General features: G+C 40.6%; 1 protein-coding gene and 1 non-coding gene across 2 annotated transcripts in view; both read right to left on the reverse strand.

The window, feature by feature from the left end:
* Nucleotides 1-25,138, reverse strand: part of bmpr1aa (bone morphogenetic protein receptor, type IAa) — a 234,190-nt gene that overhangs the window by 204,786 nt on the left and 4,266 nt on the right. The gene's annotated exons all lie outside the window — the stretch shown is intronic.
* Nucleotides 18,906-18,987, reverse strand: trnas-uga (transfer RNA serine (anticodon UGA)). The gene has a single exon. It is a non-coding gene; the product is annotated as a tRNA-Ser (tRNA).

The raw sequence follows: 25,138 nt of genomic DNA on the forward strand, positions 1-25,138 counted from the left end.
TCCTCCCCAAATTCCATCAGGAAGAAAGGGTCTCCTAGAGATTAAAACCAACCTACATTCTTAGTTTCTTCCCCTTAATTCAAATTTAATGTGCAGCGTAACAACCTGTTCAAGGTTTTTCAAAGGTGTGATTTCTAAGTAGTTTATCTGAACTCAAGATTTCTGGACAAAAAATGGCATTGGATTTGCACAACATAAAACCATTACTAAACTTCTAGCTGCAGATGATGTACCAGATAATTAGCTCAGGAAAGTTCTAGTGCTTCAATACTGCATGTCCAGTGCCAGTTGCACATGAAAAGGCTAAGACTCCCAAATCTAGACCACTCTTGATTGTCAAACACAGGGTAGGATAAAGCAAAATGACAATGTATGTGGAGGCAGACAAAGTGGTCATGGTTCTCAATGAAGCCATCTTCATAAAAACTACTGTAATTGAGGAGTGAAAAATATTAGTTTTAAAGTTTAAAGTTTTAGTGTCACAAGTAGGCTTACATTAACACTGCAATGAAGTTACTGTGAAAATAGATGGGGCAAATATAGTGAGGAAGAAAATATTAAGAGTTTAGCATCTTAGAAAGTAGAGACATTGCTAAACCCAGTTGACATGTATCCCAGAATGCTCAGGGAAGGGAGGGAGGAAATACAAGGGGGTCTGATCACCCTTTCCAATCCACCCTCCCTACAGGACTGGAGGATTGTTAACATTGTACTGTTGTTAAAAATGAGAGGAAAGGATAGATTGAGTAATCAATCACAGGCCAGTCAGCCTAACCGCAGTAGTAGACAAATTACAAAAAAGTCTGAGGGTCAGCATAAATTATTAAGGCATGCATTAATTAGGGACAGTCATCATGGATTTGTTAAGAGAAGATTGTGTTGGACTACCTTGGTTGAACTTTTCTGAGAAGATAACAAGAGGATCAATTAAGGTAGAGTATTTTATATAGTTTACATGAATTTTTGCAAAGCATTTCACAAGGTCTCACATTACAGATAGGTCAGAAAAATAAATACTCAATGGGTCAATGGAAAAGCAGCAAATTGGATTCTAAATTGGCTCGGTGGCAGGAAGCAAATGGTAACAGGCAACAGGTGTTTTGTGACCAGAAGGTTGCTTTCAGGCGAGGTTCCACAAGGTTCAATATTAGGTCTCTTGCTTTTCATGGTATGTAAATGACATGAGGGTGAAACAAAAATTGACCATATAGTTGGTGGTGAGAAAGAAAGATGTCGACTGCAGAAGGTATCAATAGACTGGCTGGGTTGGCAGAAAAGCAGCAAATGGAATTCAATCCAGAGAGCTGTGAGGTCTTCTTCTTAGGCAGGTCTATGGATCAAGGATGACTTGCTTCCACTATGGTTTGATTTGGCCAATAAGTCCAATACGCAATATACAGACTCTGGCACACTGGGGCAAGTGGTTTTTGAATATTTGGGTAAATGAATTGTTGAAGGTTTTGCGGTCTCTCTGAAGGCATGACTATGCCTCGGTGTGCTCCCGATGATGTTTCTGTTTGGCACCTTCCTGAATGAACCTTTGCCATTTTGGTCAGTCACAGGCCAAAGACTCCGAAAAATTGGCAGGGATGCTTAGCCTCTTCAGGGATTATTTGAGGACATCCGCATTACAGGAAAGACGTGATCCAGCAGAGCAGGTCCAGGAGATTTACAAGGTTGTTACCAGGAAAGGAAACTTAAATATGAGGAAAGACTGGACAGGCTGGAATAGAAGGATGAGGGAGGATTTAATTGAAGTATTAATTGAAGCGAGAGGCCTAGGTAAAGTGTATAGGATAGGTCTATTTCCCTTAGTAGAGGGGTCAATAACCAGGGTCATTGCTTTACAGTCACAATAGGAGGAGTGAAGGGAGTTGAAGAGAAATGTTTTTTCCTAGAGGGCGGTGGGGATCTGAACTTCCTGAAAGGGCAATAGAAGCAGAAATCCACAGAACACTTAAAGAAAATACTTGCATATGCACCTAGTGTTATAATTTATGGAACTTAATGAACAGGAAAAGTGGAATAACACCCTTTCAGCTAGTATGGATATGATGGGCCAAATGGCCTCTTTGGCACTGTAAATTTGTGTCTATGTAATACAGTGAAGTGAAACCACTGCCAAGAATACCATTATGGCTTCGGAAGTGATAGTTTGGATGGAAAGTTCAAAACATTCTGGTTATGGGCCAGATTAAATGTTTCTAACCCATATGGCTTCTTTTTCCCAAATTTTACTGGATTTTCTTGCTTTATAGAATTCTTTTGATGTCGCTGCTTTTTATGTTATATAGGAAACAAGCCAATTTGTATTCAGATACTTCATTTTTTCTTACTAAACTCAATTCCTTTGTTTAAATTAAACATTTAGGACCTCAGAAAAGCCACCCCAAATATCTGAAAAATATTTTTATTTACAAAAAAAATCAAAACCAAAAGTGCTGACGTCTCCGGAGCTTCCGATGCCAGAAGAAATTCACACATAAAACCAATCTAGCCAAGACTCATGAGTTTTAATATTTGAATTTCAATTCAGGGGATGTACTAACTGGTTATTCAGTTGCCACTTTTCACAAAACCTCTGAAATGGTGTCTGAATTGACAAAAGCTCCAGTTTTGTTTGCAAAGGGAGCCAACAGGATAAAACCAATCAACAAGATGGTTGCACATTTGCATGGCTACTCATGTCAAAAACAACTTTTTTTTTAAATTCAAAAAGCTTCAACTAAAATAACTAATCATAAACAATGCAGACAGCTGTTGGCTAGTGGCTTTCACTATTCATCAGAAAGGATGCAATTATAATGATCTAACATATTTTACTTCTGGATTTTAGATAGACTATGTGCAATATTAACAGTGTGATACTTTGTTCTGTTTCCAACATTTTCTAACTGTTTTATTGTACACTGTATTATAAGTTTTAATCCTGACCGGAGAGAGAAAAGGACCGCCATTTCAAAGATTTTGTTCGACATCAGGACTTGTAAGCCAACTACCTAGGAACATAGTAACGGGTGCAGACCATCGAGCCTGTTCTGCCACTTAATGAAATCAGGGCTAATCTGTGACTAACTCCATGTACCTGCCTTTGGCCCATGTCCCTTAAGACCTTTGCTTAACAAAAATTTACCTATCTCAAATTTAAAGACAGCAACTGATATTACATCAACTGCCATTTTGTGGAAGAGAGTTCCAAACCTCCACCATCCTTTGCGTGTCGAAGTGCTTCCTAACTGAATGGTCTGGCCCTAATTTTCAGGCTATGCCCCCGTTTGAGAATCTCCAGCCAGTGGAAATAGTTTATCTTTATCTACCCTGTCTTTTCCTGTCAGTGTCTCGAAGACTTCAATAAGATCACCCCTAATCTTCTAAATTCTAGAGAAAACAAGTCTAAATTTATATAATCTTTCCTCATAATTAAATCCCTGAAGTCCAGGTATCATTCTTGTAAAACTACGCTGCATTTCCTCCAAGGCCAATATATCCTTCCTAAGGTGTGGTGCCCAGATCTGCTCACAGTGACTCCAAGTGGGGTCTAACCATGGTTTTGTAAAGCTGCAGCATCAGTTCTTTGTTCTTATACTCCTGTCTAGATATAAAAGCCAGCATTCCATTCGCCTTCTTGATTATTTTCTGCACCTGTTTGTGGCATTTTAAAGGCCAATGTACCTGAACCTCGAGTCTCTTTGGACATCTACCGTATTTAACTTCATACCATCTAGAAAGCACTTTGATCTATCATTCCTCAATCCAAAATGAATAACCTCCCACTTGCTAAAACTGAAATCCATCTGCCACAATTTTGCCCATTTACCTAATCTATCAATATCTACCTATACATGTAGAGGATATTGAAGCAAAATACTCAGGGTGCTGGAAATCTGAAATAAAAATTGTAAATGCTGGATAAACTCAGCAGGTCTGGCAGCATCAGTGGAAGAGTCATATGAAGACTGTTTGTCTCTCCACAGAAGCAGCCAGACCTACTGAGTTTATCCAGCAACTTCTGATGCAAAATGGCTTTGGTAAAATGGTTTAAATTGAACTTAAAGCGATCAGAGGTCTGACAGCCCGAATGAAGCTAAACTGGTTAGCAAGTGGAGCCTTGAGGTGAGGGGAAAACTCGGAAGGGGCTAAAATTCAGAAGTTAACTAATTTGAATTTAAAACAAAGAATACTTTTTGATTATTTCTTACTATATATTTGCAGAATCTAGGCAAAATACACAAATCTAGTCACTTGAAAATGTAATAATTTAAAAAAAATCAGGTTAACTACATATGACCTAACAGGAAAAATTATAACTCCAGAAAATTCATAGGAAATATAAAATAAGCCAGTTTAACAATTAATTAAAATTGAGTAACTTTAATCTGAAATGGCAACAATTCAATTATGTCTGGCGTGAAGAGCTAAATTTGGCCTACGAAATTCTAGCATAGTAGTTTACAAAATGTGACAACATCAGGTTATCTTGGAGAAGGTACGTATAGTTGCTGGGCAGATATCACTAATTACTATGGAAGGAAAACAAAGTGCTTTCACCTTACTAGAGTACCGCCCGCTGACAACATAATTCGCATGGTACTCACAGGTGCAAATCACCTGACCTAACTTGTTCCACAAGGAGCAGAGATCCACTCTTTCAAACCACAGTCAAAAATACAGCCCAGTACATCTAATACGCCTCCAATCAATGACAGACTTAAAGTTAGGAATGTGAATATGATACAGGGATGCAAACTTCAACATATTCAGGACTGATAATGCACTAAATCATAATGTAAAAGGGCCTTAAAACAAAAATACAAAATATGTTCTCCCATTCAAGAGCTTTATTACTATGTTATCAGAAGTGGAAAGCAATCTTAATGGTTTTTTTGCTTTCACGTAAAAATGTAGTTATCTTGTACATCAATGCCCAAGTCATATTCAGCATGAACCAAAACAAAGATCTAATATGTTTACAGTACCTTATCACATCTTAGACACACCCCAAAATCCTCTGCATATGATCCACTTTCAACTAAAGTTCAGAAGCATATGTGCAAAATCTCTGTAGTTGATTTGCACTCAAAGATCTGCGTTTTTGGAGTAGCAAGCGCTTGGTACCCATTAACCTCAGGGTTGGTGGGAAACGCACCCCTGACTCCGACAGACTAACTGTCATTTCACTCTTAACTGAGCTCGGATTGGCAGCAGATGAGGTTTCTGACTGTACTTGGACAGCCTTGGAGAGCTGTTGGCCAATCAGATTATCTGACAGTTCTCCAGCCCTTCTAAGCATAGCACTGTAGTGGCTGGAAGAGGTACTGCACCGCTGTGCCTGAGGCTAAGTCCTGGGACCACACTTCAGGAAGAACCAAGGATCCCAGGGAAGCAAGGATAGGGGATGCCTTGGGGGTCCAGAGAGTGGCGATCTTGGTCCTTAAGTGACCATTAAGTAGCCAGTTAAAGGTCTTAATTTGGCGTATGGATAGGCTTCCCATCCAAGGCCTTGTCTGCCCCACCGTACAATCACATCTGGGGTGGGTGGAGTCCTGGAGGGAATCCTGTCAATGCTATTTTACACTCCCCCAACCAACTTCGCCAAGTGACAAAGATCACCTCTGTTGATGCAGTACCACAGTCGAGGACTGAATTTGTATTCCAACTTTGAAGTGTCATAACCATTTGTCCAAAGTAAACGCAATAAATACAGTTAAATTTATAATGGCAAACAGGATTAACATCACCAAATGGAATGTTTGATTTAAGATGATGTTCAATGTTAATCCTACCATGGCAAATGCCAAAAGTGTTCTTCACAAACCACCCCTGCCTCCCCCATCAAATGAAGATACCAGAGATGAGGGGTGTTGATTATGAGGAGAGACTGAGCAGATTGGGTTTGTACTCGTTGGAATTTAGAAGGCTGAGGGGGGATCTTATAGAGACCTATAAGATAATGAAGGGGCTGGATAGGGTAGAGGTGGAGAGATTCTTTCCACTTAGAAAGGAAGCTAGAACTAGAGGGCACAGCCTCAAAATAAAGGGGGGTCAGTTTAGGACAGAGTTGAGGAGGAACTTCTTCTCTCAGAGGGTGGTGAATCTCTGGAATTCTCTGCCCGCTGAAGTGGTGGAGGCTACCTCGTTGAATATGTTTAAATCACGGATAGATGGATTCCTGATCGGTAAGGGAATTAGGGGTTATAGGGATCAGGTGGGTAAGTGGAACTGATCCACTTCAGATCAGCCATGATCTTATTGAATGGCGGGGCAGGCTCGAGGGGCTAGATGGCCTACTCCTGCTCCTATTTCTTATGTTCTTATGTTATGTAAGAGCATCAATGATGTACAACAACCAACCTAATCAAATTAAGAGTGAGCCATTTAGTGATGCGGGTAAAGTTCTGCAGTGCCCAACAATTGTGGGAATATTCAGAGTCAAGATATTGTATGAGACAGAAGACACAAGTAAGGACGGACTTTTCCTCTGGAAAGGGTATTAAGAAAACTGCTAGGTTTTTGCAAGCTCACAACTTGCCAAGTTGGGATATTAATTCAATTTTTGGGATGCTGGCTCACTATCAATACACAACCATATAGTATAATAATTTCAAGAACAATTGACCAAAGTAAATTTGAATGTATATGAATGCACACTACAAACCAGAAAATAAGATAATCATGAACATTAGGCCCCGAAACCAAATCCGATCTAAATTTGGACCAAAGTCTGCCATTTGCATTGGAACTGAAAGGTTGCGTGGGGAAACACTGAACAATTAAAAATGAATATGGCACCAAGGCAGCTAGAGCTCGGTGCCACGTAAATAACTTTTATATAAATACAATGTGTTGTCGAAGGGAATATTGCTGCTGTTTCTGTTCTGTATTAATATCCAGACACCCTATTCCAATAAATTCCTTTACACAATAATAAAACTGGCAAGCTACAATGATTTATAATATGCGCTTCAGCAAGCCTTTTAAAAACTGCTACCCCTCAGAACTTAAAAGGCGTCTAAATTTCCTTTCCTAAAATTTAAGTGCCATAAGTATCTAATAAAATAAGGTTATTGTTTCTCGAATATCCCTTCGAAATTTTAAAATAAACCAGGGAGTGGGGAGAGGCCACAATCAGGAGGTTGGGGAATGGGAAAAGCGCACGACTTGGACGTTGAGGAGTGGGGAAAGGCCACGACCCAGAGGTTAGGGAGTGGGGAGAGGCCATAACTAAATGGACTTGTTAGGCCCATATAATCTTGTTCAGTGCATATGGATTTTTTAAAATGGAGTCACTATACAGAACAATGCAACAGTTACATATTTAGTCAACTTTGACTCGCTCCCCAGAAATTTGTAATATGATACTTGACTTGGCTCCATGATCTTTGTTATTGATTGGGTTTCTAAAAATTGTATTTTGAGAAGCCAAAAATCGAGGCCATATTTACGTGTAAAACAGGGATAAAAATAATCATCAGTGTTGTCCAACTGCAGTACTTCAAATAGTAATTCTGCAGCATTCTTTGGAATCAATTCCCAATTGAGGCGAAGGATTCCGAATAGCCTCCTTCTGCACTGTAGGGATTCCATGATTCATTCAAGTTTTCTTTAGTCTTTTCCTTTAAATATCCAGTGATCATCTTGCAATTGTGGTTTAATGTCCTTGATTTAACAACCAAGGGAAATTATCTATGCTTACTCCATCCATTAATTTTATAACTAATCTCCCCCAACTCTGATTGATCGAATTACTCCAATTTCTACTGCAACTCAGACCCCTCATTACTGGCATCATTCTGGTAAAGGCGACTCGGGGATTTTCACAGTAACTTCATTGCAGTATGAATGCAAGCATACTTCTGACTAATGAATAAACTTTTACTTTAAATAAACCTGGCTTGCAGAGCTGCATCCAGAGAAAAGGAGTCCAAATCTGCACACAGTATTTTAAATTTGACCTAACCATTAATTTAAAAGCAAAATACTACAGACACTGGGAATCTGAAATAGAAACAGAAAATGCTGGAATACTCAGGTCAGGCAGCATCTGTAGAGAGGAACAAAGTTAATGCTTCAGGCTCTGAAGAGTCATACGGATTCAAAACGTTAACTCTTTCTCTTTCCACAGATGCCACTAGGCCTGTTGAGTTTTTTGATCATTTTCTGTTTTTATTTCAGATATCCAGAATCTGCAGCATTTTGCTTTTATTTTGATATTTTAGGTTGGTGACCCTTCAACAGATTAAGGATCATCAACTAACCATCATTTGGACATTCTGACCTCAGACTTTGAATTCATCCTGGTTATTATAAACTCTTGTAAATCCCTTGTGTAGTCCCTAAAGTTGTTTTTAAAACCGTCCGGCTAATGACCCAGAGATCAGAATTCATGTCCTACCAGCAGCTGAGTATTTAAATTCACTAATTTAATTTTGAAATAAAGGAAAAAAAAGTGTAGGTAATGTCGACTATATAACTGCAGATTAAGATAAAAATCTACCTTGTTCAGTAATGATCTTGAGGGCGGGGGGAGGGGGGGGGAGAGAGAGAGAGAGAGAAATTGCCGTCCTTAACCTGTCTGGTCTATGTGACTCAAGATCCACAGAAATGTGGTCGACTCAATTGTCCTCAAATGGCCTAGCAAAACTACTCAGTTATACAAAAACGCTTTGACCCGACATTAATATCACATGTATCACAATTGTATGGAAGCACCTCAGAGTGCAACCTGATCTATGTAGACAACTTAAATACCTTTGCACCATTTTGAAATGCCTGTAATGTTTCTTTGACTGTAGTGAAGCACCTCAGAATGCAACATGATATACGTATGTACACAGTTTGTTAGTTTCTTCCTTCCATTCCTTATTTTTGTTCAGCATGCAGCTGTCGTCTGTTGTCCTGCCCTTGCCCAGTTCCCTGCTCTCTCCCATGCATCATTTCTAGAATCAGGACTTCACATTTGATTTGCTTTCAGTTCTCCAATTGAGAGTGATACGGCGAACTGGGATCATCCCTAGGAATGGGAGGTCAGTTTCCTCATCAATTAGTGATGAATGTCTCTCTACTTTTTGTTTCTTTCATGACTACACCAGACTCAAGCCTGAGCTTTCTCAAATGTCTGTTTTTAACAGCAGAATTGCTGAAGTGACCAGATTAGTGGGCGGGAAGAAAAGGTCAGCTCCCTTTCAGAGTTCCTCATTCAAACAAAACAAAAAACTCAACTCCCGAACAGGAACTTCTTGTTGCTACAAGCACTGCCCTAAACCCAAACTCCTCACTTACTGGCACCACTTTTTGTTTCCTTGTGGGCCTTGGTCTTGAGGCCCCTGCCTGCTCCTGGGTTGTTCCACCTTAGCTCATGCATAACAAGTGCAACGTAATGTTTCAAAATTCATATTCAATTTTTCCTTCTGGATTTGCTAAAAAGGTACAAGTGGAGGGGAAGAACCTGCTTTGAAGAATTCCATGATGGTGCATTATGTTATTGGTACTTTTACCTCCCTTAACGTACTGTTCATGTTGTCTTGACATTTGTTAATGATTGTGGTCAGATGGTTGATGTGTTTTGCTCTCTGATTTAATTGTTCTAACGTCTTTCACAAAGAATAGGTGCCATTCCTTGATTAGGGGAATCCAAGAATGTTTGGAGTGTATCTACACGCAAGAGTATCGTGTACTCTCAAGAAACAACTGCTCTTGAGAAGGCCGTATAAATATGCATCTATTTTGTAGAATAAGCTGCACAGTCATTTATTTTGTGAAAATTTGGTTTTGCCATGCACCAAAATTGTTTATTTGGCTGTTAAATATGTAATTGTTTATTAATTACAGCATGAATATATGGGAAATGGAAATGTTAATGTATTGGGTGAAAAAAGTCAGTTTTGCTCAGCAATTTTTAGAAACTTTATAAAATTATGAAGAAATTGTGATAGGGTACATATCCGTAAGTTATATATCTTGGGTCAACACTTGTAAAAGCAAACGCTGAACCAAAATGTGAACGTAATGTCCAATATAATTCTAAAAACGTGTTGGGGGAAGAAGAAGAATGATTGTTCTGTTTAGACAGCTGATGTTCAGATATAATATGTCCAGAAATTAATGAAAACGCAAATGATGCTCATAACATCTGCGTGCTTAATGTTCATCACAAGGTTTTCTACCTCGAGTATGCTTTATTTAATTGAGCAATTTTAGACAAAACTGATGTCCCAAAAAGGCTTCTTTGGTTAAGATAATCAATAGCTTGGTCCTAGGAGGTAGGAATGGAACAATATCTGAAAGGAAGATCGTGAGATGGCGGGGTGTACAAGTTTAGGAATGAGGCCTCAGTGACCAAAGGAATATCCACCAATGGTGGGGCAATTTTGAAGGGTTGTGGAGTTCTTGGAGGGTTACAGGATGGGAAAAGGTTATAGAGATATGCAAAGATAAGGCCATGAAAGCATTTGAAATAGGATGAGAATTTTAAATCCAAAGCGTTGGAGTACTGGGAACAAATTAGGTTTCATGTAGCTTAATGTTAACGGATATTAGTTACCATCACTTCCTGGAGATCAACATCAGATTTCAAAGATTTTTTAAAAATTTTCATGGGATGTGGGCAGTGCTGTCTCGGCGAGCAATTATTATCCATCCCTAGGTTGCCCTCAAGATGGTGGTGAGCTGCATTTGTGAATTGCTGCAGTCAGTGTAATGTAGGTACACCCACAGGATTTTGCCCCAGCAACAGTGATGGAATGGTGATATAGTTCCAAATCACGGTGTGTGGCTTGGAGGGGAACAGGCACGTGCTGGTGTTCCCATGTAGCTATTGCCCATGTCCTCCAGATGGCTGAGGTCGTGGGTTTGGAAGATGCTGTCAAAGGAGCCTTGGTGAGTTTCTGCAGCGCATTTTGTAGATGGTACACACTGCTGCCACTGTGTGTCAGTGGCGAAGGCAGTGAATGTTTAAAGCAGTGGATGGGATGACAAGAGGGCTGCTTTGTCCTGGATGGTGTTGAACTTCTTGAGGGTTGCTGGAATTGCACTCTTTCAGGCAAGTGGAGAGTGTTCCATAACAATCCAATTGTATAGGTTTGCAGAAGGTTAATTTTGAAAACAAGTGGGTTTAACAAGTTCATTCTTCACTGAAGCCCCCATAAAAGTGAGTGTGAACTTGAAAGTAATGGACACTGTAAAGCCTATGGGACCTGACAATCCAGCAATAGTACTGAAGATTTGTGTTCCAGAACTAGTTGTGCTCTTAGCCAAGCTGTTCCAGTACAGCCACAACACTGGCATTTACCTGACAACGTGGACATGTGACTGGGTATGTCCTGTCCACAAAAACCAGAACAAATCCAACCTGGCCAGTTCCGAACCTAACAGTCTGTTTGCAATCACCTGCAAAGTGAAGTATTGACGACAGTTCTTTCAAGCAGCACTTACTCAGCAATAGTCTGCTCACTGACACTGAGTTTGGGTTCTGCCAGGGCTACCTGGTTCCTGATCTCATTTACAGCCTTAGTTCAAACATGGACAAAAGAGCTAAACTCAAGATGGCAGGTGAGAGTGACTTCTCTTGATGTCAAGGCAGCATTTCACCGAGTGTGGTGTCAAGGAGCCTCGGCAAAACCAGAACTCTTGACTGGGTAGAGACATATCTAGCACAAAGGTGATTGTAGTTATTGGAGATTAATCATACACTGCAGTACGGTAGAGAATTCTTGAATTTTCACCTCGGTAACTATTAATAGATGGTGATTTTTTTTCCAAGCTAGGATGGGGCATAACTTAGAGGTGGTGGTATTCTCAAGCACCTGCTGCCCTTGTCCTTTTAGGTGAGAGAGGTTGCAGGTTTGTGAGGCGCTGTTAAAATAAATCTTGGTAAATTGCTGGTGTTACACATTTCAGTCACTTTGTGCTGGCAGTGGACGGGGAGGCCGGATGGACGGGGAGGCCGGATAAGAGGTCTGTTGACAAGTCAAGTGGACTGGTCTGTCCCGATGTTGAGCTACTTGAATGTTGTTGGAGCTGCACTGATCCAGGTGGATATTTCATCACACTCTCTCATGACTTGTACCTTTTACACGCTGGAAAGGTTTTGGGGAGTCAGCAAGTGAGTTACTTGCAAAGAGTATCCAACCTCTGAATTGCCCTTAACTATAGCTGGTCCAGCTAAGTTTCTACTTGATAGTGGCACCCTTCAGTTTTTTGATAGTGAAGGATTAGACAATGGTAAATGTTGTTGAATGCAAGGGAAAGGTGGTTAGACTTTCCTTCTTGGATATGGTCATTGTCTGACATTTGGGTGGCAAGGAACATGTATCACACATCAGCCCAAGATGCAATGTTGTTCAGGTCTACCGGTGGTGGGAACTGTTTTATTATCTGAGGAGTTGTAAATGGGACAGAACACTGCAAAATCTTCCACAAGCATGTCCACTTCTGACTTTATGTTGGAGAGAAGGTTATTAACGAAGCAATTGAAGCAGATTGTGCCAATTGCCCCAAGGAAATTTTCCAGTGACGTTCTTGGGTTGAAATGATTGGCTGCTAACAACCATATACATCTTCTCTTGCAGAAAGCACAACTCCAGCTAGTAGAGGTTTCCTGATTTCTACTGACATCAAATTTTAGAGCGTTCCATGATGCCAGTCATCTTGATGTCAAGAGAAGTCACTCTTGATGCCCAGTTTTGAGCTGCTAGATCTGTTTGAAGTAGACTTCGAACAGATATAGCAGCTCAAAACCAGAACTCTTGACCGGTTAGGAACATACCTAGCACAAAGGTGATTGTAGTTATTGGAGATTAATCATACACTGCAGTCTCCCAGTGTCTGGGATTTTCACCTCGGCAACTATTAATGGCATTATCCCATTTAGCATGGCGATAGTGCCACACAACACAATGGAGAAGTGATGGACACTGAGGTTCCCCACCCAGTACATGCTATGCCATTGCCACCCTCAGTGCTTCCTTCAAATAGCATTCAACATGGAGGAGCACTGATTCATTCAGCTGAGGTGGGACAGTACGTGGTACGAAGTTTCCTTGCCCATGTTGCCATGAGATTTCATGGGGTCCAGAGTCGAGGTTCAGGACTCCCAGGGCAACTCCTTCCCAACTGCATAACCACTGTGCCACCACCTCTGATGGGTCTGTCCTACCAGTGGGACAGACTTTCCCAGGAATGGTGGTGTCTAGGTCATTATCTGTAAGGTCTGATTCCGTGAGTATGACGACATCAGATTGTTGCTTAACTGGTCTGCGAGACATCTCTCCCAATTTTGGCACTAGCTTCCAGATGTTAGTAAGGAGGATTTAGGAGCATCAACGGGGCTGGGTTTGCCATTGTCATTTCCACTATTGTTTTCATTGTCTGTTAGCATATTGGACCTTGGATTATACACAGTTGCAGCAGGATGTACCTCATTAGAAAACCAACACGCATGGCTGCTAAGGAACCCATTATGTGGAGAGAGAATTTGTCTTGGGATAATGAACAAAAGCACATTGAAAAAATTGCTTTAAGGATATTTTCAGGGAAAACAACATGTAATTTATGGATAGCAACATATCTGAGCTGACAAACACTTGTGTGTTGTGGTAACACAAACAGAAAACAATGAAACAGCAAACTATACAATCATAGAATGGTTTAAGCACAGAAGGAGGCCATTCAGCCTGTCATGTCTATGCTGGCTCTTACAACAGCAATTCACCAACCCCACCTTTTCTCCACAGCCTTGCAGTTTCTTTCCCTTCCACATAATGACCCAGTGCCCTTTTGAATCCAATGACTGAATCTGCCTCCACCACACTTTCAGGCAGTGCATTCCAGATTATTAATATACAAATGAAAGAATTGTGGACATAACATATTTTAGAGATTTATGCAACAAATTCCACATTTCCATTTGATTATCTATCAATTCTGAATACTACATATTGCAATAATTCCCATTTCTAGCCCATTTTTCATTACCACGATGTTGATTTCTTCTCAAATGGTTTGGATTCAATTATTTTGCATCAAGATATTTTTCAATTGTCTGACAGTATGAATGAAGCATTACAGACATTTTTTAAAAATCTAATTCCTAAAATGAGAATGGCTTCAAGCTAACATTCATCTGTATTCAAATGGTGGGGTCCAAGGAGTTTAATTTACAACCAAGCTGAAAAGCTTTAGAACCTTCTGCATGGTTTGTTATATCACAGCCTTAAAGTCACTCAAGAAATCATTTACAAACATAATCCATTATTTTCCCACACACACCAATTGTCCATAATTTTATGTAATTTTTAAGATGGTGACTCAGAGATACTGTTCCACAGCCAGTACTTCATCTAAAACGTCATGTTTGTTTGACATCAAGACATGCTTTCTAATAAGTCAGCAAATAGTAGATATAATGAGAAATGTATTTTTTCCTACTTGCTCCAGCAGTATTTGTCTCCATTATTGTCCAAAATTAATAAGCTCGAGAACAAGGACCAAACCAGAAACAGAACAGAAAGCAAGAGAAGCCTCTTTATACAGCCTGTAAAATTCACTCCCAGTATTGAATGATTGAGACAAACTATTGGATAGATGGATGAAGGAAAAGATGATAAAGGGATAGGGCAGCAGGACAGGTACATACAGTTAACTTTGTTTGCTTCCATGGATAGATTAGTGCTCACGTCAATTGGTTGGGCCAAATGCCCTGTTTCTGTTTAGTATCTTCCAAGTACTCCTGGGAGATTCGGTGTCTTCTAAACAAGATTAAACATTGCACAAAAATAATCTTGCTCAGACCCAGCTGGACAATCTTATGGAATGGGAAACAATTCCAAGTGCGTTATGTAGATAAGAACATTGACTATTCTTAGATTACTAGTGTATAATTAATTTAAAAATGTCACTTAGGAGTCACATTTACACTAAGAAATCCTGAAAACCGTGTGTTTCCTGATGTTGTTTAGAACTAAACCTACAAAACATATCTGTACTTCTGGGTTAGTCAGTCAGTTTAGCTGATTGGGAGCATTCTACTGAATTGAGAGGCTGTCGATTCAAATCCCACTCCAGGACTTGAGAACATAATCTCAGATGACACTTCAGTGTGGTTTTGAGGAAATGTTTAAAGTTTATTTAATTTTTAGTGTCACAAGTAGGCTTACATTAACACTGCAATGAAGTTACTGTGAAAATCACCTACTTGCCACACTCCGGCGCCTATTTAGATAGAGGGAAATTTAGCATGGTCAATGCATCTGACCAGGGAGGAAACCACGCAAACATGGGAAGAAAGTGCAGACTCCACGCAGACAGTGACCCAAGCTGGAATCGAACCCAGGTCCTTGGCACTGTGAGGCTGCAGTGCTAACCATTGTGCCACCCCCATTGTTAAGAGTTATCATTTTTTTAATAAGTTATTGAACATAAGTATCATCTACCTGTTCAGGGGCTATACAATTTCAATGAAACCATCCCGGCCAACATTAGCACTGCTGCCTCACAGTGCTAGGGATCCAGATTCAATTCCAGCCTTGGGCCATTGTCTGTGTGGAGTCTGCATGTTCTCCCCATGTCTGCGTGGGTTTCCTCCGGGTGCTCCGGTTTCTTCCCACAGTCCAAAGATGTGTGGGTTAAGTGCATTGGCTATGCTAAATTGCCCCTTAGTGTCAGGGGGACTAGCAGGGTAAATACATAAGGTTACAAGGATAGGGCCTGGGTGGGATTGTTGCCAGTGCAGGTTCGGTGGGCCAAATTACGTCCTTCTGCACTGTAGAGATTCTATGATTAATTCCTCAATCAACATCACCGAAAGTGTCATTAATCTCAGCTGTGCACAGAATAGCTGCCGTGTTTGTCAACATAACAAGTAATTACACTCCAAAGATGAGTATTCAGCAGTGCTTTGGAATAGTCTGAGGATGTGAAAGGCGAGAGTATAAAATTAAGTTTCAGTTTATGTTCTGAATGGTAATAATACTGTACTCCCAACAGGGAGAAAGGGGGAGTGGGTTGCGTAGTGGTAATGTCACTGGACTAGCATTCCAGAGACCAGGCTAATGCTCTGCGGACACAGATTTGAATCCCATCACATCAGCTGGTGCAATTTAATTTCAATTAATGCATCTAAAGTCTCACCTTGACCACAAAACATTGTCTGTTGTAATAAAGATCCATATGGTTCACCAATGTCCTTTAGGCAAGAAAATCTGCCGTCCTTACCTGACCTGTCCAGGCCCACAGCAACGTGGCTGACTCTTAAATGCCCTCATTTGTGTCAAACCACTATGAAGTCCAAAAGTAATTAAACCAGAAGGACAACCCGGCATTGACCTGGGCACCAAAATGACAACCTGCCTGTGCTGCAAAATCCTCCTTACTAACATCTGGTGGCTTGTGCCAAATTTGGGACAGCTGAGCCAAAGATGAGTCAAACAACAGCCTGACATAGCCTGTAAGATGTAATTTTAAAGTCAGGGGGGTGTTGCCCTGGGATCCTCAACATCGACTCTGGACCCCATGAAGTCTCATGACAACAGGTCAAGCATGGGCAAGGAAACCTCCTGCTGGTTATCACATACTATTAGCTAATGAATCAAGTTGAACACCACTTGAAGGAAGCACCGAGGGTGGCAATATACCCTGAATAGGGACTCCAACATCCATCACTAGGAGTGGCTCAGTAGCCCCACTACTAACCGATCTGGCCAAGTCTTAAATGACATAGCTGCTAGGCTGGATCTTCAACACACAGTGAAGATACCTAGAAACATAGAAACATAGAAACCCTACAGTGCAGAAGGAGGCCATTCGGCCCATCGAGTCTACACCGACCACAATCCCACCCAGGCCCTACCCCCCACATATTTTACCCGCTAATCCCGCTAACCTACACATCTCAGGACTCTAAGGGACAATTTTTAACCTGGCCAATCAACCTAACCCGCACATCTTTGGACTGTGGGAGGAAACCGGAGCACCCGGAGGAAACCCACACAGACACGAGGAGAATGTGCAAACTCCACACAGACAGTGACCCGAGCCGGGAATCGAACCCAGGACCCTGGCGCTGTGAAGCAGCAGTGCTAACCACTGTGCTAACCTACTTGAACTCATCCTCACCAATCTACACGTCACAGATGCATTGGTCCGTGACAGTACTGGTGGGAGTAACTACCGCACATTTTTTGTGGAGGTGAAGTCCTGTGTTCACATTCAGGATTACCTCCATTTGGTTGTGTAGCACTATTGCCATGCTAAATTGGATAGGTTTCTGAACAGATCTAGCAACTCAAAATTGAGCATTCAGGAGGCACTGTAGGATATCAGCAGCAGAACTGTTCACAACCTTAATTGAAGCTCATGGCCTGGCATATTCTCCACTCCACCATTACCATCAAGTGTGGGAATTAATTTTGGTTCAATGAAGAGTGCAGGAGTACCGGGCATACCTAAAAATGAGGCATCAACCTGATGAAACTACAACACAGGATGACTTGCATACCAAACCTAAGCGACTGCACAACCAATGGTACAAATGCAGTCCTGCCACATCCAGTTATGAATGGTGGTGGACAATTAAACAAACAGCAGGAGGTGGCAGCTCCAAAAATAACCCCATCCTGAATGATGGGGGAGCGCAGCACAAGAGACAATAATCAGTCAACTCTTGACCATCAGTAATGTAATGAAAGGGGTCATTGACAGTGCTATCAAGTGGCACTTACTCAGCAAAAACCAGATGGATGGGAATACCACCTGCAAGTTCCTCTAAGTCACACATCATCCTGAACATTATTGCTGCCGTTCCTTTCCTTGCCGCTGGGTCAAAATCCTAAAACTCCCCTCCTAACAGCGCTGTGGGTGTTACTACAACACTGATTGCAGAAACTCAAGGCGGCAGTTCACCACTGCTTTCTCTGAAGGACAATTTGGGAGAAGCAATGAATGGTGGCCCAGCCAGCAATGCCATATCTCATGAACGAGTGACATACAATTAAAATATAATTTTGTTGGAGCACGAAAATTCTTTCAAAGAAATGGCTTCTATTTCTCTTATTTGATTTTTTTCAACAAAACCTCACACAAAGTGATCTGAAGAAATTAAATAAAACGATTCATCCATTCTGTTTGCAACAGTTCTTTCATATATTGAAAACAGCACTAAGCTCGTTACTGTGAGGAGGGAACATTTTAATGCAACAAAAAGCAATACTTATAAAAAGCAAAATACTGCACAATATCCCAACCTAAAACTTTATTTGAACCTTTCTCCTCAGCTGTTGCAGGGCCTTCTGACTAAATCCAGTATTTTCTGTTTTTATTTCAAAAAACAATATTTTTTGCCAATTTTTCTCTGGTGATAAACTTCCAAACATCCAATCATCCCCCTGCCAAGTAAACTGTTCCTGAGTAGGAACATGCCACGGTATTTTTCACTAATAAACAATATCCAGTACTGGGCCTTTTTTTGAAACCATTGCCTCTCACTGGAATTACTATGTCCGAAGTTTTTCTCCTGGACTTCAGACTTACTGTAAAATGATTTTGTTCTGAAAATGTCATAAGCCACATATCAAGATCTTTCACGTATTCTTGTTAAAGTTTATTTATTAGTGTCACAAGTAAGGCTTACATTAACAGTACAATGAAATTACTGTGAAATTCCCCTAGTCGCCACATTCCAGCGCCTGTTCAAGTACACTGAGGGAGTATTTAGCATAGCCAGTGCACCTATCCAGCATGTCTTTCGGACTGAGGGGGGAAACTGGAGCACTTGGGGGAAACCCATGCAGACACGGGGAGAATACGCAGACTCCGCACAGACTGTGACCCAAGCCAGGAATCGAACCCGGGTCCCTGGCGCTTTGAGGCAGCTATGCAAACCACTGTGCCATCGTGCCACCCAAATATCGATTCGCAGCATGTAGGGTTTGAACCTGCGCGGGGAGACCCCATTGGATTTCAAGTCCAATGCCTTACCCACTCTGCCATCGCTGTTCTGCAGACCATAAAGCAGAAACATTATTTAGAACATACTGCAGAGAATCAGATCTGTAACAACCAATTGTCTCAATCCACAGACAGACACTGATCCACTAGTACCATTCTTCTCACAGTAGTTAATACAAATGAATCAAAAGAACACCACAACAGAGCCCAATTTCTACCACAGTAAGGATGAGAGACAGTGAATGTTTTGGTGGGCAAAAATGTACTCTAGATAAAAATGAAGGAATGGCTCATCAAATTGACATCAGATGTTAAGACTACAGAGGCCAAAAAAGTAAAAAACTCGAGATGAGACTCAAATGATCTAGAGATTTTCAATTCTCCAAGAATCTAGAACTAACACTGTGCCTTCAGATGCTGTCACTGAGGAGCAGTATGTATTTGAGCAAGGGCAAGACTTGCTCAGTTAATGGCAGGGCATTGGGGAGAGTTATAGAACAAATAGCTCCTTGAACGTGGAGTCACAGGTGGACAGAGTGGTGAAGGTGGTATTCGGCATGCTTGGTTTTATTGGTCAGAACATTTAATACAGGAGTTGGGATGTCTTGTTGAAGTTGTACAAGACATTGGTAAGGCCACACTTGGAATACTATGTCCAGTTCTGGTCACCCTATTATAGAAAGGATATTATTAAATTAGAACGAGTGCAGAAAAGATTTACTAGGATGCTACAGGGACTTGATGGTTTGAATTATAAGGCGAGACTGGATAGACTGGGACTTTTTTCTCTGGAGCGTAGGAGGCTTAAAGGTGATCTTATAGAGGTCTATAAAATAATGAGGGGCATAGATCAGCTAGATAGTCAATATCTTTTCCTAAAGGTAGGGGAGTCTAAAACTAGAGGGCATAGGTTTAAGGTGAGAGGGGAGAGATACAAAAGGGTCCAGAAGGGCAATTTTTTCACACAGAGGTGTCGAGTGTCTGAAACAAGCTGCCAGAGGTAGTAGTAGAGGCGGGTACAATTTTGTCTTTTAAAAAGTGTTCAGACAGTTACATGGGTAAGATGGCTACAGAGGGATATGGGGCAAACGCAGGCAATTGGGACGAGCTTAGGGGTTAAAAAAAGGGGCGCATGGACAAGTTGGACCGAAGGGCCTGTTTCCATGCTGTAAACCTCTATGACTCTATAAGAGGAGGGGATCAAGGATTGATCACTGAGAGATACCAGAGGTAAAGTTGCAGAAGCAGGAAAAGTTGGCATCGCAAGTGATTCCCTCCTCCACCACACAGACAGATGAAAAAAGTGGTAAGAATATTCAAGGTGATGGGCAGCAAGTTGATAAAGAAACCGATAGCCATGTTAAAAATCAAGCACAACATTAAATGCAAGGAGTTAATGAGCTTTTTTGCCACTAAGATGGAGACAACCCAATCAGCTGTCTCTGCTGCATTCCTCCCTCCTACCCAGCCAAAATTCCTTTACTGCTCCCCCTTCCTCGTCCTGGGCTTACAATCTGTCTAGTTTTTTGTTCCTATCTCCCCTTCATTCCCTCTCTGAGCTCATGTTGTTAATGAGACCCACCTCCTGATTCACTCAATCCACTAAATTTCTAATTATTGAACTTCCACTCCTAGCCCCCCTATTAGTTGATATTGTAAATGGTTCTGTCCTCTCAAAAAAAGCCCTTGACCCCTCAATCCTTGCAAACCATCAGGCCATCTCCAAACTTCCTTTGCTAAGTTCTTGAAAATATTGCTGCCTCCCATATCCATTCCCATCTTTCCCAGTTCTCCGTGTTTAAATGCCTTCAAACAGCTCTTAAAGGTCACATTGTACGTGACTGTGACAACAGTAAACTATGGTTAACCACATTACTTTCCTCCACCTCTGCATTGTCATTCAGCCTAGGTGGGATTGCTCCAAGCTGGTTCCATTCGAACTTATCTAATCATAGCCAAAGAATCACTTACAATGGCTTCTCTTCTTGCTCCCACACCATCACCTCTGGTGTCCCAAGGATCTATCCTTGGCGCTCAACAACATAATTTGAATGCTTAGCGTTAGTTTTCACATGTAGGCCGATGACACTCATCACCTCCCGAGATGACTCCATTGTCGCTAAGTTATCAGACTGCTCTTCCGATACCCAGTAATGAATGAGCAGAAATTTTCTCCAATTAAATATTGGGAAGACTGAAGGCATCCCTCCCTTTACTGGTAACAGTGAGATGAAGTCAAACTGTTCCCAACCATGATGCCGCATTTGAACCAGAGATCAACTTCCGACATATTTCTGACTTCACTAGGATTGCCTATTTCCACTTCTGTAAAATCACCTAGCTTCACCCTTGTCTCAGCCTACCTACTGCTGAATCCCTCATCTATACTTTTGCTATCTTTAGAATCAATCCTCCAAAGCACTCCTGATTTGTCTCCCAGATTCTACCCTTTGTAAACTCGAGGTCCTCTAAAACTCTGTTGCCTATGTCTTAAAAAGCAAGTCCCTTTCCCATCAGCCTCATGCTTGCAACATATCGACTTTTAAATTCTTATCTTTGTTTTCAAATCCATTCATAGCCTTGGCTCTCCCTTCTGTGATCTCCTCCAACCCCACAACTTTCCAAGATACCTGCACTTCTCTAATATATCCTTATTTGACTTAGTCAAGTGTCATACTTGAGTTTTATAATACTGTTATGGAGCACCTTGGGACATTTCATTACATTAAAGGTACTATGTAAATATAAATTGCTGCTGTTAAGGCATGGAAGATATGAAAAATGTAAAGTCAGGTAGTGTAGTTTAGGCAAAAAAAGACGAGAAGGTGCTGATCCTAGTGGAGAGGAAAACTGAAATTGAGGATAAGGTAGTTTGTCGGTGCATAGCACAAGGGAAAGACAAATGTGACCTTTTGGGCAAGGACCTTGGCTTGGAACTACAAGAATTTAAAATTAATTCATGATGGATGAAAAAGAGCAAAGTGCTTGAAGGTGGTGGTGCCGCCAGGAGAATATGCCAAGGTATCACAATGTGGATTGCAGAAGAGGATCATGTCTGTACCATAGCAATTGAAGGCACAGGTAGTGATAGATAAAGCCAAGATGGAGTGGGTAGAAGGAAAATTGCTGCATGTGTACCATACATCTGTCAAATGACACGATTCAAATACTTTCACCCAAGATCAGGTCATAATTGCAAGGGTTTTATTTGCAAGCAAGCAGACATTTGAAGGAAGTACAATGATGAAAGTTAAACTGTCAATAAGGTCTGATGAAGTGGTGAAAGAGGTCAGCAGGCTCGTGATGAGCCCACTGGGCAACATGGTCATCAAAACGAAGTACAGAACAGGACAGTTGCAGTAGCTCTAAATGGCAGATATGGTTACTATGGCAAGCTGATTGGAGAATGTCAAAGGAAGCCATGGGCTTAATCATTAAAGATTGGTGCCTGAGATGAAACTAGGAGAGAAAGAAAACTGAAGGGTGAAAATAGGCGAAAACAACCTTGACAGCAAAGGAGGAGATGAAAGTTGGCATAACCAGGTGAGGGGAAGAATAGCATGAAACCTGGGAAAGCCCAAAATAGGTAACTAGGATTAGTGAACCTGTGTACAGAGTGGCAGCAAAATGTGAACACAAGGGAAGCTTAAGTTACACTAACAACTTGGAAGTGCCCACTTCATTCTTAATAATCAAGGGAATCCAATCTGCCAACCAATTATGAGATGCAAAGATTACACAGTAATTTCGAGGGAAGGAGAAACATTACAAAGTTCTTTCCAGGTAGGTATTTGATTCTACAGTTTAAAAATTTCTGCTGACCCCAGCAATAAATCTATACTCGTTGAATACAATATCATATAAAGTTACTAAATCACTGGAGAGAGTTTAAGACTGTTTTAAATTGGACATGAAACATTGCACAATATTACCCATCCCAAATATTCTTATATTCCTGCAGTCCCGCAGTAAAGAACCGCCACCCTTTTTCACATAAAACACCAGCCAGCGTGATGCACTCTTTTGAAAGTTGCAAATCTGAAAAGAGAATAATTTCTGTATCTTAAATCAGGAAAAACCTCTGTTACTCTTCCCAAAATTCTTGCTGCCGCTTTTTACACATTTTCAGAAACACTATCATCACAACTGGACATTGAGTCCAATCCAAGCAAGTGGATTCTCTCTTGCAGCCACTTACAGCAAATTATTTTTCAAAAATAGATGGTTAGCACACCACATTCTATTTTTGTTCAGCCAGAATAGCAGAACAACAACAGATTGCTAGGATTCTGAGTATTTGCCACATGAATGGTGTTAGCTAGTTTTGCAGAAAGTTTCATCTTAATCCAAAGATCCACAGCAATTCCAGTTTCCCTTTTCACCTTACAAGCCAGTCAACTTTAAAAATCAGCTTATTTTCTTTGAAGACTAGAACTCAAAAAAAATTTTTAAAATACTAAATGAAAACCTAGAATTAACGGTTCACTGCTTTCATAGGGCTCACTATCAGCCTCTGCTTATACATTTAGTTATTCAGTCGAAAGTAAAATTGAAGAAACTACATTGATTATTGAGCCATATGATGGTGGGATAGTTAAAATTGTTGAGGATTATGTGGAACAGTTGTGATACTATTTTTAGTAAATAATACTTTGCTGTATGACCCAAGGCCGCCTTTCATTGATAGTATGCAGAGTATTGTTGTGTAGTAGCTGTCAGTGCAATACTGCCCTTGCTTCAGATCCATCTGAAACAAATCTGACATTTAATTGAAGCATAATAAATACTCTCTGCTGAAGTACCAAAGGGTGAACTAGATCCACTTTAATTGCACAGCTTTCATTTCTTTTCCGGCCAGAAACTTGCTCCAAAGATGCAAATGCATCACATCTAAGATACTAGCATGGCACATTTTTGCATGAAATTGTATGCTCACATCACCAATGCAATTCAGTAACATCCCTGGTCAATAATAGAATATCAAAATTTTCTTTTACATTTGAAAGAAATTATTTTAAATCTATTTATCAACTGAAAGAAATCAGGGAAGCGATAGAATGATTTGAATCATTACTAAATATCAGACTTCAATTTATTTTCACAATGCTGCTGAAAGTAACACAATTACAAAGACTGAGCTGGTTCAGTTGACCAGAGTTGATATTAAAGTAAAAGCTTCACCTGTCATGAGGTTTTGTCACTTTAATATCAATTGGGCAACTGAATACATCAAAATAACTTTAAATTTTAACAAGGTCACTTCACTTCTATTCATCCACTCTTTCCATGTTCTCAACTGCTTTTAAACTACTTTCTAATATATCCTACTCAAATTAAATACAAATCAAAGCTATTGAACTAAACATTATGTTTTGTTCCTTCCAGATCTTACCATTTACTTAAGTGGAATTTATTTTTAAAAATGAGCTTCCATTCTGAAAATAACTGCTTTACTCTTGTGCCAGAACCCTAGTGATCAACAGTCACGATTGGGACAAAACCAAATGCGCCTACGACAAGCCAAACCCAGCGACGGCTGCTGCAGGACAAATCTATGCTGCAATACCAGTTGGCAGATGACACTTGCGTGATAACACTATAGCGAAATGGATTAGGATGCTAACAGGCTTTGAAGTGCTTCCCTGTCTCCAAACTCTTAAATCATTTTCTTTCCATTTTTGATACAGGGTTGGAATTATTGAAGACCTCGTCTGTTTCAATTAAGTAACAACTTGCTTTGTTTCATCCTTTTAAACAGTATAGGCTTTTATTTAGAGCATGAGCACTGATAGTATATGATGGTCTGGGGCAGGTACAAAGTTTAAGAATGAATTCTAACCACAGTTGACACCAGAACGACTCCTATTTAGTGGATACCTCTCTACAAATGTTAATTCGCCACCCATATTCTCTCAGCCGGTCCCGTTTGATGCAATCAGCACTCTGATTAAATTGAAATATTCAAAATTTAAGAGAAACAGTCAGAACACAAAAAAGATGTTAATGTTAATTCACATTAGCCAGCTTTCCATTACTAATTCACTTTAAAAGATCTGAAACTTAAAGCTATACTTGTTTCTACATTACTGGACAACATTGATCTTTCTGAACACCAGATATTCTCTCAATGGATCCTCGAACAAAGAACAAAACAGCACAGGAACAGGCCCTTCGGCTCTCCAAGCCTGCGCCGCTCATG

The sequence above is a fragment of the Mustelus asterias genome, chromosome 28 (genome assembly GCF_964213995.1).
Source record: "Mustelus asterias chromosome 28, sMusAst1.hap1.1, whole genome shotgun sequence".
NCBI lineage: Eukaryota > Metazoa > Chordata > Chondrichthyes > Carcharhiniformes > Triakidae > Mustelus > Mustelus asterias.